General features: G+C 36.7%; 1 pseudogene; it reads left to right on the forward strand.

Moving 5' to 3' along the window:
• Positions 1-982: 982 nt before the first annotated feature.
• LOC110192135 (nuclear receptor-binding factor 2-like) lies at positions 983-21,707 on the forward strand (annotated as a pseudogene).
• Positions 21,708-22,367: the final 660 nt, after the last annotated feature.

The following is a 22,367-nucleotide window of genomic DNA, read 5'->3' on the forward strand; positions in this document are numbered from 1 at the left end:
TCTGGGCATGTAGAGAGTGGGTTAATGATGCAGGGTGTCGCTATCCCACTACACATATTTGCATGTGCTAAGATTTATCTGGTGTCACTTTGAGTAGATGTCACTATCTTTATCCTAGCAACAGGACACCAGTGTCCATATGCCTCCATTAGCCAACAGCAAAAGGATAATAGCAAACCATCGTATTTGGACCTTTTCAAAGCAGCATTACTTAATCTGTCAATTTCATTTTCCATTGTTTACAAATTCAGTCACCTGAGACAGAGGTAGTGTGGACAGGTAAGCCAATCGCGAAACATTTTATGTTTCACTTCACACAGACTGTTCTTGTCTCTGCTCTGTCCTCACAGTATAGAATTCTGTCATCTCAATCTTATTTTCAATATAGCAATATATGCTGAATCTTGCATATTTCATGAAATGCTCCCTCTCCCTCTCTTTTGCTAACCCCGTTCTCTCTTAAACCATACAACCACAAAATTCCAATGCTTAAAAATGCCTTAGAGATTATCAATTCTTTTCTTCCTTACCCCATTTTAGTTGAAGCAGCTAAAATTCTGAAAGAGCCTAGGATGATAGAACTGAGCAATGGAGAAGACATTAGATGTCAGCAGTCAAACCGAAAGGAAGTAGGCATCAGAAAAACCACAGCAATGACAACTGAATATGTAGTCAGAGGAACTTGTTTCAAATTTTGCATCTGTCATCTGCTGTCAATTGTTTGGCCTTTGACAGATTACTTCTGCATTCAGGCATGATATCCTAATCTGCAAAAGAAGACAATGGCTCTAGATGAATGATTACCTAAACCCATTCCAGATCTCATCTTAGAATTCCCTCATTTTGCATAGGAAGCCCAGATATTGAGGAGCTTGGGTAATCATAGTTAATAAGTGTTAAACATAGGATTAGAATTTTATTTTCTTGAATTCCTGCTTCTCAGATTATCACTCTTTGTTTGGAATCTGGAATCACATAAAGAATGACTAAACTGCTTCAAAAACCTCTTGATGATACAGAGACGGCCCAAGGTATGTTACAGTTGAGAAGTGAAATTGTTGTGTTTGTCCTTCATTCTCAAAGAGGACCATGCCATCAGAGTTGATGACATAACTTGCAGTTGGCTTTGATTTGAGGGAGGGAGGGCTGTGCAAGGTCACCAGACTCATTTTCTCCTCCAGAGGCATCTGGGTCCAGTGGCCAGATAGTAATCAGGACAACTGGGGATGGCCCAGGATGCAGTGGGAGACCCTGGCCCTATTAAGCTAAGGTCTTTTCAGGTTTTCACTTTGAGGGATGCAATGCCCATACAGTGAATAGTCCTCTTTAAGAAGTGAGTCAAGGGATGGCCCCTTAACTAAAAAAAATCAAAGTGGGAGGGTAGGATCCTCAGGTTTGCTGGCCAAAAGAGAAACAGTTACTGTTTAAATTCACTCTGAGCAAGGAGGACACAAAAAATACCCACTCAGCAGTTCTTGGCCAGGGACCTTTTGTTGTCCAAGTGATGAGCTCCACAGTGAATTGGGTTTAAGGCTTGGTCTTTAAGAAAGAAACCTAGTCAGTAAACCCCACAGAGAAGCATGAGAAAGAGAGAGAGAGAGGGAGAGAGACAGGGAAAGGGAGAGGGAGAAGGAGAGGGAGAGATGTTGTGCTGAGTTACCCAACTGTAGCTGGCCATTTGGTTCCCCATTCAGGCAGCTTGGACTACTCACAGGTTGTATTTTTCCTCCATTCTCAAAGAAGACCATGACATCAGGGAGATGATGGCATGACTTGCTATTGACTTTAATTTGAGTGAGGGAGGGCTGTGCAAGGTCACCAGCCTCACTTTCTCAGCCGGAGGCATTTGGGTCCAGTGGCCAGATAGTCATCAGGACAGCTGGAGATGGCCCAGGATGCATGGGAGACCTGGCCCTTTTAAGCTAAGGTCTTTTCAGGTTTTCACTCTGAGTGAAGAACTGGAAGCAAGTCAGAACCAAAGAGGAAAAGTTTTGCAAATATAGCAAAGCCAAACAGTTCGGAGAGGGTCATTATCATATTAGCCACAAGGTGGTGGGTTTTGTGTTCAGAAAAATTTCTGAAGTCTCTCTATTTAGTCATTGAGAGATTGTGATGATTATCAATGGGCAGAGGCCCAAATGAGGAAATCATAGTTATTAAAAAAAAAACTGAAAAGCATGGAATGCTATAACATTATTTGATCATAGTAGAGAAATCTCTTAGTTTGCCAACTTGTTTCTTTGTTTTTTCCTTATGATAGAAACTATAAATAGGTTTAGCTAAAGTGATTGTGAATTATAGCAAGGTGTTTGACAGAATATATATGTATTAGTGGTATCAGTATCCATTTGGTTATAAACAGTAACAGAAACCACTAACGTGTGTGTGTATGTGTGCGTGTGTGTGTGTGTGTGTGTGTGTGTGTGTGTGTGTGTGTGTGTAGAGGGGATGCTTTAAAATTTACAAAGTATCACAGAAATAAATTATCTCAACTAAGCCTCAGCAATCTAGTAATGTAGGCAATGCATGTGTGATTATCTTCATTTAACCCATGAAGATATAGAGACTCAGAGTTTTAGTGACTTACTCAAAGCCTCACAGTTTCTAAATAAAACTTTTATCTGGACATTATTTGATTTTATTCTCATAATCTAATTCTTACGAACCTATGTTATCTCTCTCAACCTCAACTTCCTCAATTACAAGGAAAGGTCACTTGAACTATGCATCATAATGGTGAGGTTTAACATTTCAAAGACTACACAAGCCTTTGTTGATTTCCTCATTTACATATTTTTTTCTTTTATCTGCTCAACTCATATAATCTTCTTGTTTTGATCATCTTCCTTATCTATTCTTTAATTGCTGAATGTGCCCCATATCTGGAACTGAAACACCTTAAGGTCTAATAACCTCTCTATAGTCCTACTTTTATAAAAACAGATGTAACACCTCAAATGTATAAATTAATAGCACTTACGGAAGCAGTTTTAATGAAATATACTAATGTGTATTTAGGAAATTTCAAATGAGGAGACTTCATCAGTTTCTCTCATTATTGCAGTTCATCTTTGTGGGGGTAAGTGATTCAACAAAAATGAATGGCTGAGGTAAAATTAGCATTCGAAACAAAGACAGTGAAAAGAACAATTGACTGAAATTTGTTTCCAAATGAGACTTAGGAAGGAATGTTCCATATAACTGCCTGAGGACTCAGGCTGAGCTTCAGGTGGGATGAAGTGTAGGCTGCTGAAAATCTCCAAGTTTCAATCCATATTTTGGTGTTTCCTACCTTTGACAAGCTAGGGAGACACTGTCACTTTTTTAAGGATCTCAAGGTAGTTATTGGTGGAGAATCAAAGGATTCTCTCCTAACTGCTCTCATTTTTACCTTTCAGGATATTAGGGCTTTATAATTGTTTGATAGATTAAAGGAGTAGAAAAGACGGTATTGGGGGAGCGTATTTATGCACCTTGAGTGTAGGAATTTTACCTTCTATGTCCACAGTGCAGAGACTTGCCTTTAGTAAGCTTCAGAAATATTTATTAAATGAATGAAATTTGCCTAACTATAAAATGCACTTTTGGCCATGCCCATTTTAGATTGCATCATTCCCATCTTGATAATTCAACTATAAGAATGAATCTAAGCCTAGCAGTATTTGATGTGTTTCTCTTGTTCCTTCCTTCCTTCCTTCCTTCCTTCATTCCTTTCTTTCTTTCTCTCTTTCTTTCTTTCTTTCTTTCTTTCTTTCTTTCTTTCTTCCTTCCTTCCTTCCTTCCATTCTTTCTTTCTTTCTTCCATTCCTTCTTTCTTTCTTTCTTTCTTTCTTTCTTTCTTTCTTTCTTTCTTTCTTTCTTTCTTTCTTTCTTTCTTTCTTTCCTTCCTTCCTTCTTTTTTTTTATTTGCCTATTGCTATCTACCTATACAGAAAAAGAAAACAACATATTTGTACAAGTGAGTTGAGGATAGATAATCATTACATCAGCTCTTAGACCACAACCTTAAATACCCTGGATTGTCCTTGTTGTTGTTTTCTCTTTCTTAAGGAGAAAAAACACACAATAATAAAGCACTAACGCTATATGCCGGTCATGACATCCAACTGCTCTCATATTCAGCATGACAGAAATAGCATTTTGTTATTTAATCACAATACTCAGGGTGATATAGAGCATGAGCCAAGAAATAGACTTCCTTATTTGGCTGGATAAAGATGCAGGCTTAGAGAACAAGCTCTGTATTCTCCTCTCTGAAACTAGCCTGACAGAAGATAACCCACTTTGATCTTCTGCCTAAAGATATCAGTTTAAGCATAGCTGGTGCATCTTGGCACCTGAGGTGTGTGGTGTCACATCTGTGGCTGAAATATTATGTAATTAAATTTTGCATTACATCAGTCCAACTGCATAATAAAATGTCATCTGGTTAATTTTGGTTTGCAAATGTGCTTTATAAACAACTCAGAGAAAACAGTCCATGCGATTCATACAGAAAATTGTTATGTAGGCATGTAGTAGCATATTTATGGTATTATGCTACATGCCAAATGATGTACTAAATTCAAATATGGACATGGTAATTTCCCTTGTGTTGACAATATGAAGGCCTCAGCATTTTTTCCTTAATCGGGATAGAACCAAAACACTGTGAGCATAAAATGGACACCTTCCAACGCCACTTCCTCTTTAAAAAAAAAACAACTAAACTAAAACGGAGCTCTTTATATAAAACTTTCATTGGACTGTGGTAAACTCTCTTCTGAACAATATTTTATTTCCTATTTCTGAAAAATATTAGGGTATCATAGCATGATACAGACAAAAAAGGTCTGATTTTTGCGTCAGAGTAACTGGTTGGAATTTTTTTTACCCTTTTTCTCTTTTGTTTCTTAAAACTAGCTATGTTATCTTGGGTAAGTCACTAAATACTTTGATAATCTATGTTTCCTCAGCAGTAAAATGCACATAGAAATTCTTTGTATTCATAGAGTCAGTCACTACAAATCTGAAAATATTGAAAAATTGTGAATTATATCCCTCTTTTAATGGAACAGTTGTTTAGTAATCTTTGTTTTATTTTATTTTCACAACACAGTCACTTTTAAGTAATTCTAAATAGTTGATTAAAAACAAATCATCACAGGGACCACATATGAAAAAGTCAGAAACATTCCATACTCATACTTTACCATTTTTGTTCTGAGAAGGAAATTATATATCATTTGGGGTCCTCAAGACCCAAGAGGGGTCTATATATTAATGTGAATTCTGAAATTTATTGTCATTTTCATTTATTTCATTGTGGCTATTTTTACTTTTTTTTTTTGGTTTGTTTTCTTTCTGATTAGCTAATAGTATGTAGTAGACCACCAGTTGTCTGCTTTCTGCTAACCATTTGATATTTCTTATGTTTCTTTTTACATTATCACAGAAACCTAAGCTGGAAACAGTGAGGGATAAGCTGGGACACATCCTAGAGAGTGATAATTCTTAAGAAGAATACCTGTACAAAAATGGTATCAGGGTCTTAATGTAAAGGGGAAGCAAGGAGTGTGGGACTAGCACTATGGAAACAGGAGATAAACCAGTCTTAACATAAAATCTCATTGTCAGAGTACAAAGTATTATGGAGAGTAATACCAACCTTAACTCTTTTCCCATTTTTCCAAATCGTCTGTAGAACACATCACCATGTATTCCAGTCTTTTCTCTTCTTCTTTCCCTCTGTATATGAGCTAGGAGGTGGTTTATGGGTGGGGAGTAAAAGATGATGAAGTAAATGGGGAATAAGCTTTTATTAAATGCCTATAATGTTTCAGGTGTTGTGTTAACCACTTTATAAATGTCTTATATTATCACCACAATAATCCTGTGAAGGTCATGTTGTTAGCCTCACTTCACAGTTGAAGCAGATAGAAGTTAACTAAATTTGCCTAGGGTCACACCATTAGCAAATATCTAAGGATTCATTTGAACTCAAGTCTTCCTTACTCCAGGCCCAGTGCTTTATTGTTTAATCTACCATACTGCTTTTTAAACCATAAAACTATGTAACAAATTCTTTACAGTTTTGCTATGCAACCTTTTTTTTTGCAGTTATTCATTCTATGTTTTAATTAGTCATATGTCCACTAAAAGCTAAATTCTTTAAGTCTTCTGAATGAGGTTAGTCAACTTAGAGTAGATTTCCCAAACATAGGATGACTGAAAGTGAAATCAAGATATCTGTAATTTTCATATTTCAGAACAAATTTCCTTTTTCTGAGCTCAGTTTTTAATCTGAACCTACAAGCTCTGATATTAGAGAGGAAATAACTTGTTGTTGAAAACCTTTCATTACTATTAGGCATACTTTGGTCTTTAGGAAAACCAGCACATGAGGACTAAATAACTTCAATGGACCCAATTGGCAAAGGATTTGAAGGTAATATTACCTAGTGGTCAAATGATACTCTGTACTTGATTATAGTAAAGTACCTACATAATATAATGCCTGTCCCCCCCCCCCCATGGTGGAAGGAGGGAAGGAAAAAATAGAAATAAAATAAAAAGAAAGAAAGAATGGATAAAGATAGCTACTGCTATTTCAACATTAATGTCACCCACCAAACATGGACCCACAAACAAATTTAATCATGTAAATTATATACTTCAATTCTCATTAGAATATTATGTGGTAAGTACTACAATTTTTATAGCTCTCATTTACAAGTATAGAAGCTTATGCACAGAGAAGTTAAGTGAGTTAATTGCCCATGATCACATAGGTTGTAATTATTGTCATATCAATAATGGATACTCTAATACAAGCCAACAGGGGTTCAGTTTCAGATGCTAATATATTTGGGATAAGATGAAGGATTCACAATTGTTATCTCTGCCACCTCTCCAGACACCATATTGAGCTCCCCTTCCTCATTTTCCCTTATGTATCCGAGGAAGGTAGTCCCCACTAGACAAGTCTTAAGTAGGATGGTATTATTCTTTTCTTCCACACTTTCAATCAATGATCGATAATAATTTAATAAGTACTTACTATTGCCTGTTACTATTCAAGGTGCTGGAAATACAGACACAAAAGCAGCCTAGCCCCTGTCCTTACAAAGCTTACATACCAACAGGGGAGAAACTAGACATGTACACAGACTCTCTCTCTCTCTCTCTCTCTCTCTCTCTCATATACGTATATACACATACATATATGTATATATATAATGTGTGTATGTGTATGTATGTATGTATATGTGCATGTATATATGTGTGTGTGTATATGTGTGTATGTGTGTGTATATGTGTATAATCACATACATAAGATAACTGGAGTCACTAGCACCTGGCAGGGAAGATAACTACAAGTTTTACGAAGATTGGTGGCACTTGACCTGAGTTTTGAAAGAAACTTGTGATTCTAAGAGACTCCAAAGACTTACACCAGGAAAAAAAAATCAGTGTGCAATCAGTTGGGAGAGGGAGAATAAGTGATAAAGGCAGCTAATGACTCATCCATGTGATGCACTATTGCTGTGGGCTCTCTTTCTAAAACCAGCAACTTGATTCTAGCCTTGACCAGTCACTAATTCCTACTCTCCATCTTTCCCTTTAAAAATTTCTCTAACTGTATGCTACTGGAAATTTTAGATATCTGAGTTCATATCTTGACTTTTTTTTACTTTTTAAAAAAATTTTAATATTAACTAATTTATTTTTTAATTTCAACATTCACTTCCATAAGCTTTTGAGTTTTAAATTTTCTCCATCTCCCTCTCCTTCTTCCTCCCCAAGACAGCATGTAATCTGAAATAGGCTCTATTTATACATTCCTATTAAACATATTTTCACATTAGTCGTGTTGTAAAGAATTGGAATGATGAGAGGAACCACAAGAAAGAAAAAACAAAACAAATGAGAGGGAGAGAGAGAGCAAATAGTATGCTTCGATCTGTATTCAGACTCCATAGTTCTTTCTCTGGATGTGGATAACATTTTCCATCATGAGTCTTTTGGAGATGTCTTGGATCCTTGCATTACTGGGAAGAGCTAAGTCTATCAAAGTCACTTATCACTTGGTTTAGCTGTCATTATGTACAATGTTCTCCTGGTCCTGCTCACTTCACTCAGCACCAATTCATGTAAGTCCTTCCAGGTTTTTCTGAAGTATGCCTCCTCATCATTCTTGCAGCACAATAGTATTCCTTTACATTCATATGCCACAACCTGTTCAGGCATTCCTGACTTTTTAAATTACTACCTATAGAAACTGGGATAAAATTCACTCTACTCTGCCTGGACCTTTATTACTATCATCAGCTTCTAAATAACTTTCTTTTCTGGCCAATATGTTCCCTAAATGGCTCATAATATTTTCCTTTCATTCTTCATATTTCTGTCCTCAATATTAGACCACAAGCTCATTGAGAACACTGATTGCTTTTTTTCCCCTTTCATTGTACCCCTAGTGTGTTACATAGTGCCTTGTACACGGTAGATGCTTAAGACAAGCTTGTTGACTTGAAGCCACACTTAATACAGTGTCTGGTGCATAGCAAGTGTTTAATAAATGATTACCAATTGATCAATTTTGGTTTTTTTGTTTTGTTTTATTTTTTTCCCTCCATCCAACCCCAATCCCTTTTGATGATTCTAGCATAACAGTTCTGCACTCCAATGATCCATTTCTCAGCTCTGCCTGAACTACCCATAAGGTAGTCTTGTCATCCTGCCATTGGAACACTCATCATCTCATCTCAATTTCTCAAATAAATAAGCATTGGTTTCAAGAATTTCTACATTTTATTACATGGTTGGTCAGTAGGGTTTGTATCTTGATCTTCCCCAAGCCCCTCTCTAGGGCTCTTTCCACTAATCTCCACTATTTTCTGAAATCCTCAAAGTGCTAGAACTACAGAATACTGCCAAAATCATAAAAGAGGTCACTTTAGGTGATAAAGACAAATATTTGTTACACTGTGGAGAATAAAATAATCACTCTATTATCAAGTTTGTATGAGATAGTATTTTTGAGCTCAGCTATCTGCTAGGACATTTAAACTATTGAGAATTTTAAGGCATGATCCCTGATCACTTGGAGCTCAAAATTTATTTAGGAAAATAAGTGCTTTTGTGCCATGACCTATAATATAGTTGGTTTGTGAGAGTAGAAAAATATCTTAAAGTTGGTGACTCCAGGTTACAGTAGATCTATATAAAACTCATCATCAGTAAGGACCTTAGTGACATTATACGTGATATACATCTATAGACACAGCCATATTGAAAGAACATTGAAGGATCAATCTGGTTTTACTTCCATTGATAGCAGGAAAGATGATTAAAAAGATTCAACAACCCATACAGAGGGAAAACAGATCAAGGTATTGATGGGTGAGCATAACTACTCTGCTTTCCTGATCATCAAGTTCTTATAAGATTTCTTTTTTTTTAACTCCCCTTTATCTTTCATTGTTCCCAAGTTCTAAAGAATCTTTTAAATATCAGCACTAGTAATGCTGATTTATTCTACATTTAAATATGCCTGCTTCAAAAGATGTGGCATACATGGAAACACCATGAAAATGCCATACTATCCTGGCAATGCTATCACAACATGGTCTCTTTACACCTCTGTGGCTCAGCTGTATTGTCTCTTCTGCAATGGAGCAAGAAGTATAATGCATATGAAACAACTGACTACTTGTTAGATCTTTTCAAAGTCTGTGTACTTTGTAAACTGTTTTAGAAATAATTCTGCAGTGATTCTGTTTGACAGGTTTGGCCCTTAGACAAAAGGAGTGAAGAGCAATTCAGAAACAACCTAGAACTTTAACAGTAGGAGATTACATCCAAAAAAGAGCAATCTATTAATTTTTTAGTCATTTTAACTAACATGGACATGAAACCACTAAGAATTATGTGATGAAATTGCTGCCTTCAAATACATTCCTACATCACAGCAAAGAAGATATATTTAACTAAAATGGCCCAATTAAACCTATTCGATTGCTATATCATAACAATTTCAATTATTTCTGGCTTCATCAGAAACATTACCTGCTAACCATCAACATGCAAATCTTCTGATTATTCTAAGGCAGGATTTTTTTTAAACTAGTAGAGATAAGCCAGACAATTGTAAAAGATCAAGATGAAAAACCAAAGCCATAACTTCCCATATTTGATGAGATGGTACATGAAGTATCTACTTTCCATGCCCTCATTTGTTCTGTTCAATGAATATGGATTAGCAATTAACCATGGCTACACTTGAAGTTAAGATATATTACAGGAATAAATTCAGTGTGGATTGTGTGATGTGCAATCCTTATTGATCAACATGCTGAAAGTGACCTCAAAACTACTGTCAGTTTTATGTGGCTAGATATTTGTTGTACTAGAAATTTTATCCAATTACATAGGAGCCTTCAGTATAGATGGTGGGAAATGTTGAGAAAGTAATTAGTTCTGGGTCAACTCTAGTAGATAAATTTTTGGGGAAAACAAAAGTTAATTCACAAACTCAAAGCTCCAAAGGATGTGGAAGCCAGGAGAAATACTGAAGATTATCTAGTTCATCTTTCTCACTTTATAAATGCAAAAAATGGGCAGAGAAAGGTAAAATAAATTGTATGACATCCTGCTTGTGTCTAGCTAATTTAAAAAAAATGATCAAGATGGCTGTAATTATGCTTGAAGCAAAGACATGTAATTTCGTGAATTTATTGGTCACTTTTCAAATGGTAATGCACATAATTGGTGGACCATACTACACTCTGTAGCCACCAAATCAGTAGGACAGAAGTAAATTTAAAAACAGAAGTCCAATACATAGAAAGAAATCTTACAAATTTCCTTTCACAACCTCAAATAATTAAAGAATACTTAATTTAGAAGTAAAAAGTATGTCTTCAAGTCTCAGCTTTGTCAATAACTAGTTGATTCTTTAAAAGTAATTAATTATTTTTTTACGTTTAGGCATGTCCTTTAACCTCTGGGTTTACTTCCTCATCTACAAAATAGAGCAAGGGAGACTGAGCAGATTACTTCAAATTTCCCATCCAGCTTTAAATCACATGTTTTTTTTTCTTTACCTATACTTCATTCAGGCATAATACAATCCATCTTTTCCTCAAAACATTTCAATTTCTCACTAAAAAATCCTCTTTGTGGTAGAGGACTACATTAATTTGGCGACAACATTACCGCATTTATGCATTAAATTGTCATCTTACCATGACACCATTTGTGATTATCCATATTCACTAGACGGTGGCTAATCTGACCTTTAATTCTTAGCAGGGAATATACTTTATCATCGTGTTTTCTTCTTGTTTCATTTCCTTCACAGTTCTCCCTTTACTGAGAAATCCTGCTGAAATTGCAGACTAACAGTCTTCAAACATCGGGCAGCTAGGTGGCAAAGTAGGTAAAGCTTAGGGTCTAGAGTCAGGAAAAGTTGAATTTAGATCCAGCCTCAGAACTTAATAGCTGTGTGACCCTGGGCAAGTCATTTAACCCTATTTGCCTCAGTTTCCTCATGTGTAAAATGAGCTAGAAGTAAAAACTGCAAACTATACCAGTAGCTTTCCCAAGAAAACTCCAAACAGGGTCATGAAAAATTAAACATGACTGAAATTACTGAACAACAATAAAATTATCTAACATCAGAATGTTATCACTTTTTCTGCTATTTGGGGAATAATTAAAGAGCAATCCTCACAATTTCCCTAATGGCACTAAGTATGTAATAATACTTTATGACCCTAAAACAGAGTAGTTTGGATAATGGGAAAAGCTCCACTTCTGAAGTTAAGAGGGGGATAGTTTCACATACAGTACTTACTAGATCTGTGATAATGGGAAACTTCCTTAGCACCTCTGAGTCTTACTCTTCATCTATAAATTGGAATTGCTAATACTTACAGTAATAATACCATAGGGTTGTCATAAGATTCAAAAGATCTATTTGAAAACCTTTATAAAATCTTTAGCAGCCATTGGACTACAACCCAGTTCTCTTTAATTTCTGTGGACAATTCTTGTTTTACAAGAATATCCTTCTCAGAGGGGCGGAGCCAAGGTGGTGGAGTGAAAGCAGTGACTTGCTTGAGCTCTCCCCCAAACCCCTCCAAATACCTATAAAAAATGGCTCTAAACAAATTTTGATGCAGCAGAATCCACAAAAAGACAGAGTGAAACAAATTTACAGCCCAAGACAACTTGAATGGTGGAACAGAAAGATATATCATACTGGGCTGGGAGTAGAGCAAAGTTTGGCGTGGGCACGCAGGCCACAGCAAACCTGGAGTAGGCCTCAGAGGACTGAATCACAGGTAGCTGTGGCGGATTCCAGACCTCTCAACCCACAAATGCCAAAGAAAACTCAGACAGTCAGTGGGAAAAGTATGTTTTTGCAGTGAGAGAGAAGTTAGATCTCAGCCTCAGTTCCCGAGCAAGGCAACCCCAGGGCACTAATTGATTCCTGAGCTTCTGGCCCACAGACTGAGGGGGAATCAGGTGGCTGATCAGAGGGGTATTGAAAGGATCTCTTTCCCACTGCTGAGGCAGAAATCTCTTGCTTTGCCCATGCTTGGATCTGGGTCATAGTTCTGGGTGGTAGTCCTGGGGCAAGGAGGAGCGCTGGTGTGGTGGAGCTTGCAGTGCTGGTGAAGAGGAAATCTTCCTCACAATTCCAAGGCAGAAAAAAGTGCTTGTGGTCACTTATAGGCCAGAGCACCAGTCAAGAAAGGAGTAAATACCTCATCTTTGATCATACCACCTTGAAAGAACTGAAAATTTACAGGTATCTAGAAGTATCTCTAAAAACAGCTTCACAAAACCACCGAAGCTTGGGACACAACATTCTCCACAGTGAAAGCAGACCCCTACGTAAATAAAGATTTTATAACTCAAGTAATTCCCTGAGATTATAAGCAAATCTTGCAAGAAGTGTCAGACCATGGAATCTTTTTTTGGTAACAAAGAAGATCAAAACATACAACGAGAAGAAGACAACAAAGTCAAAGCTTCTACATCCAAAGTTTCCAAGAAAAATATGAATCAGTCCCAGGCCTTGGAACAGGTCAAAAAGGATTTTTGAGAAGCAAGTAAGTGAGGCAGAGTAAAAACTGGGAAGAGAATGAGAGTGATGCAAAAAAAAAATCATGAAAAACTGTTCAAAAGGTTGTTAAAGGAGACAACAAAAAATACTGAAAAAGATAATACCTTAAAAAGATAGCCTAACCCAAATGGCAAAAGAGCTCCAAAAAGCTAATGAGGATAACAATGCCCTAGAAAGAAAAATTGGCCAAATGGAAAAGGAAGTCCAAAAGTTTACTGAAGAAAATGCTTCCTTAAAAATTAGGATAGAGCAATTGGAAGCTAGTGACTTTATGAGAAATCAAGACACTGTAAAACAAATCCAAAAGAATGAAAAATTAAAAACCATGTGAAATATCTCATTGGAAAAACAACTGACCTGGAAAATAGATCCAGGAGAGAGAATTTAAAAATTATTGGACTATCTGAAAGCCATGATCAAAAAAAGAGCCTAGACATCATCTTTCAAGAAATTATCAAGGAAAACTGCCCTGATATATTAGAACCAGAGGGCAAAATAGAAATTGAAAGAATCCACAGATCTCCTCTGAAAGAGATCCCCAAAGGAAAACTCCTAGGAATATTGTAGCCAAATTCCAGAGTTCCCAGGTCATGGAGAAATATTACAAGCTGCCAGAAAGAAACAATTCAAGGACTGTGGAAACACAATCAGGATAACACAAGATTTAGCAGCTTCTCATTAAAGGACCACAGGGCATGGAATATAATATTCCAGAGGGCAAAGGAGATAGGATTACAACCAAGAATCAGCTGCCCAGCAAAACTGAGTATAATCCTTCAGGGGAAAAAATGGTCATTCAGTGAAATAGAGGACTTTCAAGCATTCTTGATGAAAAGACCAGAGCTGAATAGAAAATTTGACTTTCAAATACAAGACTCAAGTGGAACATGAAGAGGTAAACAGAAAAGAGAAATCATAAGAGACTTATTAAGATTGAACTGTTTACATTCCTGCATGGAAAGATGATATTTATAACTCATGAGATCTTTGTCAGTATTAGGGTAATTGGAGGGAAAAAAATTATGTGCATGTGTATAGATAGATAGATAGGGGTCACAGGATGAGTTGAAGATGAAGGGGTCATATCTGCAGAATAAAATTAAGGGATGAGAGAGGTTACTAGGAGAAGAAGAAAGGGAGAGGTAGAATGGGGTAAATTATCTCACAAAAAAAACAGAAAAAAAAGCTTCTTACAGTGGAGGGGAACAAGGGAAGGTGAGAGGAATGAGTGAATCTTATTCTCATAGGATTTGGCTTAAGGAGGGAATAACATACACATTCAATTGGGTATGGAAATCTTCTTACCCTACAGGAAAATAAGGGGAGAAGGGGACAAGAGAGCAAGGGAACGATGGAGAAGAGGGCATATTGGGAAAGGGGGTAATCAGAAGCAAACACTTCTGAGGAGGGACAGGGTCAAAAGAAAGAATAGAATAAACGGGGGGGGCAGGATAGGATTAAGGGAAATAGAGTTAGTTTTTCACAGCATGAATACTATGGAAGTGTTTTGCATAACTGCACATTTATAACCTATATTTATTTGCTTGCCTTTTCAATGAGGGTGGGTGGGGAGGGAGGAAGGGAGAAAATTTGGAACCAAAGTTTTAAAAACACATTTAAAAAAATGTTTTCACATGCAACTGGGAAATAACAAATACAGGTATGGGGTACAGAAATCTATCCTTCCCTACAAGAAAATAGAAGGGGGAGGGGATAAGAGAAGGAAGGGAGAGATAGAAAGGAGGGAAGACTAGGGGAAGGGATATTCAGAATGCATGCCATCTTGGTGTGGGGGGAGGTGCACGATGAAAATTTGAAACTGAAAATCTTATGGAAGTAAATGTTGCAAACTAAAAATAAATACATTTAAAAAGAGAAATCTAATAAAAAAAAGAATATCCTCCTCAGTTAGAGTATTAAAATCTTTAGATGGCCATCTTTAGTAGTGTCACCAACAGATTTTAAGAAGAATAGTTGTGTTCCCTGACATTGATTCCTACATATAAAATATGAACATAGACATAAAAAATATGAAATGCTTAAACTGAAAGTCATAGTCATAAAAACAAAATTTTAAAAATTCTGAATCATATATCCCAGGCATTCATTTAACAGATGACAAAAATGAGAGAGAGACAGAGAGAGAGAGAGAGAGAGAGAGAGAAGAAGAAGAAGAAGAAGAAGAAGGATCAGTGAGGCAGATTCCACATATCCAAACGTCTAGCTGAGTGTTGTCTTTGCCAAATGCAAAGCACCTAATACTTTCTTTGTTTCTCTTATTTATTTCCTTCTTGAAAAGGTGGAGGAAAAGGCTAAGGGTCAATGAGATGATTAAATTTGATCATCTCTGATGTTCCTGGTTTACTATTAAAAAAAAAAAAAGATTAAGGACCTAATACCATGAGTAAAACAAACTCCACTTTCCTTATTTCTCTATGTGTTGAAATACCTCATTTCCTTCAAGTTTTGACAAAAATGTCACTTATTTTATAAATCCATTCCTGACCTTCCAATTCTTCAGTGGAAAGTAAATTTTCCTTTCCCAGCTATCTCATGGCATTTTATGTACTCCCTTTTCTTTTTTTGTTTTAACCTATTTTGATGTCCCTTAAGATAAAAAGATTATTGGTTTCAGAGATGACATTGACCTTAGAAATAGTGTCATTTAACTACCTCATTTTATAGAAAAGGAAACTAGCCCAAGAATAGAATCAACTGCTATCTTATTCATTTCTGTCTTTATTCTTTCCCCAACCCTTCAACCGTTACATTGTCATTTCCTTGGGAAAAAAAAAAAAAAGCTGTTTTATATTGACCTATGTGTTATCAGACCTGAGTCTAGGAGTTAAACCATACAGATGCATAATAAATATTTCCTAAGTGTTAAATGAATAAATGACCTACTGCCATGAAGAATGATTGACTGTTACTGTAAACAGAAGCCTAAGAAATAAGAACTGTTTTCCCCTTTGGATAGAGAAGTAAATGTTCCTGTAGACCAAGAAATAGGTCATTAGGGCTCCTGAAATTTGTCTGCCTATCATTCATAAGGTGAAAAAAGGTACAGTGTCCCTTGATGATCATTAGTTGCTCATATGGATAGCAATCATGACATTATAGGGATATATTCAGATGTTTAAAAAGTTAGATCTCCGTATTCAGGATATAGAAATCCCTTTCCCCCTTCCCAGGCAGAAGGAGTCCAGTGACCTATAATTATGGTTCTTTCGTAACTAAATTCTGTGCCTCATAATTATAATGGCATGTAACTTTAAAACTCTCCATTGGCCAATAAAATGCCCACAGCTCACAAAATGTAAATATAAATTTAATCTGCTTCTCAATGTGCTGATTTTTCTGAAGGATCACATGCAATTATGTGCTTTGAAATTAAGAAAACTTTCATCATAATGATATTAAAAATATTCATCAATCCATTCCTTGCATAGTTGTTAAGCAACATGTATGATATGATTCATATGAGAATCATTCAATAAAATAAATCTATTGATGCCATAGAATACTGAAAGCCAGCTACAGTTCCCAAACTATAAATAATAATAGCTAGCATTTGCATAGTGTGTTAAAAGATTTGCAGGGAGTTTCATATGTCATCTCATTTGATTCTCACAGCAGCTCTTGGAGATAAGTGCTATCATCATCCTCGTTTTACAGTAGAGGAAACTCAGACAGACAAGGTCAAGTGACTTGCCCAGGATCACACACCTAGGAAGTGTCTGAGGTCTGATTTAAAATAAAGTACGTCTTACTCCAGATCCAGCACTAGGCACCTAATCAGTATCAGTAGTTTTAGATTAATATCTAATCTCCAGAGCATTCTATATCCTCTTTTTATTTTCAGGGCAGTTCAAATTCTATATCTTCAAGATGGCTTCTGCCTAGAAGTGATAAGCTCCTCCTTTGTTCTCAAATAACATTGTACTTCTCTGATAGGTTTTCATTTTATATTATCAGTGGTATTCATCTGTGTACTTCTTACATTCTTCAATTAAATTGGAAGCCTATGTAGAAAACAAACAATTGCTTATTTATATTTGTAAATACCCCAATGCTGAATTTTGTTTGTGCATGTAAGGCAAAAGGGTATAAAGTAAATATGAAGGTTCTTGGCCTCAGAAAGCCTGGAGTCAGAAAGTTCTGGAATTAGCAAGGGCTTTCTGTCCTGGGTGAGATACTTGTCACCGGTGCTACTTGTGTTCCTAGAATTCTGGCCATGAGGTCTGGGGTAGGGTCATGGTGAAGAGGGAGGGACAGAAGGAGGGAGGGAGGGAAAATGCTGTCATGTTCATCACAGAGAAAATATGGGGTTTAGTGAACAATATAAAACACGCAGGTATTCCCACATCAATACATATTATATGTTCAACTCTCTACTGAACTCCAATTACACATTATATCATCTGTCTACAAAATATTTTCTTCATGTCCTATAGACATTACAACCTCAATATGTCCTAAAAGAATGTTATCTTTCACCTTATTAATGCTTCCCTTTGTACAAACTGCCCCATTTCCTTTGAGAACTTCCACTATTCTTTAAATTGCTCCATTTCTTAGACTTAGAATAATTCCTGACTTTCTTTTATCTTATCTTGTACAGTCTCTCATTTATTTAGTCTTGTTGATGATACCCCCACAGTTTCATTCACTTGATTTCCCTTCCGCCTGTTCAAATTTATGATCACCTCTAACTTGCCTAATTAAACTAGTTTTTAGTTCCTTCCTTTCTCACTTCTGCATTCTATCCTTCAAATGGCTGCCAAAATTATGTTCCAAAGACAGGTCCGACCAAGGCATTCGCTGCTCAGAAATTTTCAGTGCTTTCTCCTTGCTTCTAGGATAAAATGAAAAATGCTTAGCTGAATATTTGATGCTGTCTAAAATTTGACATGCATACTTTCTTCTGCCTTATTAAATATTATTCTAATTTATGCTGTAGACCATCTGGACTATTAATCATTCTTTAATGCTGATATTCCATTTCCTGATTCTGAGCAAGCTATTATCACTATCTGGAGTACACTTTTGACTTCCTTCCAAACTCAAGTAAAGTATCATGAAGGCTTTTCAGATCTCCACAATTGTTGGTAATTTTGTCCTCCCATATTGTGTCTCCACAATATGGTAACTTCCTTAGAAAATAAAATGTAACTTTCTTGATATTCTTGTCTTCCTACTTCCAGAGTTAACCTTAGCTTAGTAATTTTAATATAATAGGCATGTGATGCTTGCTGAATTTAATTATATAGGTATTTGCAGCCACTGTGTGTACATATATCCATATGCACACATGTATATCCAAACTTATAATAGAATTGTGTGATGTCAGAATTGTAAGAACCCTTAACAAATTTCTATTTAAATTGTGCTGCATTAGTGATATGTTAATGGGCTCTTCCTGAGAGGTTAAAAAAAATTGTTGAAAGCTATGAAATCTACAGATGGTTAATGGTAAGAATAAAGATTCAAATCTCTGTCTTTTGATTAATATTTTCTCCACCACATTGCACTGATTTTAAAATAACCATTAAATTTGTATAGCATTAGAGTTTTCAAATTTTGATGAAATGTTCTAATTTTTGAGGCTAGCCACATTGCACAGGATGGTTAGTGTTTAGTAGTTTGATGCTATTATTGCAAAAACCATCAATAATAACAAAATTGAAGTTGAGAGGAACTAAATCATTTAAATAAAGTCACAAGGTTAATAAGTGTCAGAGTTCAGACTAAGACCTAGTTCATTTTCTCCTGGCCCTTACCTCTTATCCTTCACCTCACTGCAGGCAGGTAGAAGGTGCTTAATCTTTTTGATCGATTACTTGATTAAGGGCAAAAATCACTCATCTTATGTGATAACTATTAAGGAACATTTTTTCTTTAAAAAAAAACTTATCAGTTCCTGGAGGATAGTAATTGAACTAAGATAGAGTTTAACATATCTAAGAATCGATATATTCTACTGTGTAACTGAAAAAGTTTCTATAAAGCATTAATATGGATGTCATGAGGCCAACAAAATCAATTTTCCAAGGTTCCTTCTAGCTCTGACATCTATGATCCTATAATCTACTGTTTCCAATGAGAAGCCCTATTTCATTTATAAAGCATAACATGTTAAATAATATTTGGAAGAATACATACATATATATATATATATATATCCATTTTCTTTCAACTTCATTATAAAAAAATATTATTCTTAGACCAGAGTAATCTATTTTTCATAATAAGCTCAGCCTTTAAAAAAAAATACTGTGACCCATAAACACATGGTTTACTTTCAAAAGAACTTAAATAACTGCTGCACCTGTGTGTACATGTATTTATGTCTGTGTTGTATATACACCATAAATATATCTTAGACAGAAATTGCATATAGACAATGAGTTGGACCCAGAATTGAATAGGAGAAAGAAAGAGGACTGTATTTTCTTTGGAAAATTTCAGTGTTGTTTTACTAATATATATCTTCTCTCTGAAACAAAACCCTATCTTTGAAAAAAAAAAGAGCAAAGTTGTACTAGTGTTGCTGTGTTGCTGCAAGATGTGGAACACATCAGTCTCTAAAGATCAGAAATTGAGAAACACCTAAAGGACAATGGAGAATCATGCAGTAGGTAAAAAGAAACTGTAACACATTACAAACAAGAAATTAGAATGGAGAATATGTATACAGGATTTTTTTTTTAATATAAAAGTAAAATAGATGTACTAGACATGTGGCAAGAAAGGAGAATTCCGAGGAGGAATACTGTATGCTTCATCAGTGTCCTCATTACTTCAGGAAAAAGAAAGAAGGATCAATAGTAGGTTGAGTGAGTGGGCCTCCTATGGCTGGCTTATTGCAGGATGTGGGCAAGAGCCACATAAGATGGCAAGGCATGGATAGGTAGTGTTATGAGGGAGAGGAAAGAATTCCCACATTTAAGATATCACTAACCTATTCAAGAAATAAAAATGTAGGAGGAGGAGGAAGCCATGGTGGAAGCTGTGTTGATCCAGTAAAACAGCAATCTGGGCCAACAAGATCACGACCTGTCTGAGCACTGCCTTCCTCCCATCCTCCATGAGCTGGTGTGCCACCCCAGCCCCTAGCCCGGTGTCAGTGAAAGTTATGGACTGGCCTTCAACCTGGCCCACCAGCAGAGTAGGCAAGCAGACTAGTCATTAGCTTCAGAGTGTGTGAGGTACGAAGACCCTTACCAATAAATTTGAGACTCAGAGATATTAGCAAAAAGAATAGTTTGTTTCTTGGCTTTCTCAAGAAAGGGCTCCCTCAGAGCACCCACAAGATGGCGCCGACTGAAGAAAGCAGGAGTGTGTTCAGCCCAGCAGATTATATAGATCCTAACTGCAATTTCCCCGCCCACTCACTGGCTCTTCTTCCCACTGACTGGGCTTTGGAGCTCACAGTATAAGTGAGGAAATTTCTCCCCAGCACCAAGGACAAAAATGGTGCAAAACAGGGCCAACACCTAGGGAGGGGGTCTGAGGAGGGATAGAATCTGGGTGAACAGGATGTGGCTCTGTCACCTGATCTCATTACACTTTGCTTTCTCAGAAATGTAGGGAGGGGTCAGCTATACTGAGGGGGCTTCACTATTTCAGCATTCCATTCAATTGCAGTACGAAGAAGCCATTTCATTTTACCAAAAACTGGCTGCTTATTTTTCTGAGGCCAAGAAGCTGACACAGTTGGAACAGGCTCAGTTATCATTGGAATCAAAAAGGAAGAGGCACAAGAAACTACGCTTGCTTATTCAGGAGAAGTGGAAAAGGATAAAGAGGGAGGAAAGGTGGAAAGCCTAGTAGACTCCTGACAGAACTTTCATCTTCTTACATTGGGCAAGCCATAGGTAGAGGATGGGTCTGAGGGCAAAAGCGTGCCTAGTTTTCAACAGTTTAGTATGGCACCAGTGCCAGGGGTGTTCCACAAGGACCCAGACACTCTACCTTTTCTCCTTCAGAAGAGGAAAGATGGGAGCAGCTAGGTGGCGCAGTGGACAGAGTACCAGCCCTGAAGTCAGGAGTACCTGAATTCAAATCCAGCCTCAGGCCAAACACTTGATATTTACTAGCTGTGTGACTCTGGGAAAGTCACTTAACCTCAATTGTCTAAGAATGAAAAAAAAATTAAAAATTAAGAAGAGAAAAGACCCAACAAAACCACATCCTGTCAACAAAGTCCCAAAAGATGACAAAACTACAGTGCAACAGTAGGCAATGGAAATTACTAATTTGAAAGTGACACATAGAGTTTCTTGTGGCTGACAATGAAAGGTTGAGAAGAGAAAAAAGAAGTTCCATGATGAAAAGGACAGGGTCCAGAAGGCTCCACTCAAAAAGATATTGGACATAGATGCTGACTTAGTAGAAAAATCCGAATTATGGAGCCTGTCTTCCCCTTTAGAGACTGCTTCAGCCTCTTCTGCATGGAAGCAATTTGTAACAAATACAGGGAAAGCCAAAGACGTTCCTCCCCAAACTTCCTCCCTTGAAGTTTCATTACCCAGAGCTCCCGATTCTGGAGTTCCCTGAAATTACTCTAAAAAGACTTATGAATAGTTAAATGGAAGGTTACTAGGGGTTAAAACAGTGGTGGCCTTGAGAGGAAATCATACAGGTAAAATAGCGAAAAGGAAAAAGTAAGTGATGGGGAATGATGGGGTATGAGCCTAAGAAGAGACCTTTGCTCCTCGCCCCAAAAAGAATTTGAGTCTTATTTGTCGAAGGGCCCTAGAAAACCCTTAAACTTTCTTTGACCTCACTTTGGTCTCAAACAGTTACCTAAGGCTATCTTCCACTCAACTGGCGTTTCCTTATTGACTCTCCCTATTTCCCTTTGAAAACCTAATGAAGCTTAGTCTTTGATCCTATTCCTACCTTTGATCTTATCCACAGTCACTCAAACATCTTCCTTCCACTTCCCTTCATTATCTATTCCCATTGTCTATTCAACCTCCCAGACATTCCCATTGGAATTCTCCCTAAACTCACCCCATCTTCAAGATCTTTCTCCCAGTCCTTCCTCCAAACACCAAAATTGTTTGAGTGTATATAAGATACATGCTGGCCCCCATTTAAATGCTGAGATTTTCTTGTGCCCACTTGTCCTTACAAGCATTACTAATGTTCAGATTCCTTAAGAGTCTGGTTTGTATGGCCCATCCCTAATAAAACTCTGTCTCTGGCTGAAAGAAGACTTGGGTTGAATTCATTTGGGCAAAGC

This window comes from Phascolarctos cinereus, unplaced genomic scaffold (assembly GCF_003287225.1).
Source record: "Phascolarctos cinereus isolate Bilbo 61053 unplaced genomic scaffold, phaCin_HiC Scaffold_2;HRSCAF=192, whole genome shotgun sequence".
In the NCBI taxonomy this organism is placed as follows: domain Eukaryota; kingdom Metazoa; phylum Chordata; class Mammalia; order Diprotodontia; family Phascolarctidae; genus Phascolarctos; species Phascolarctos cinereus.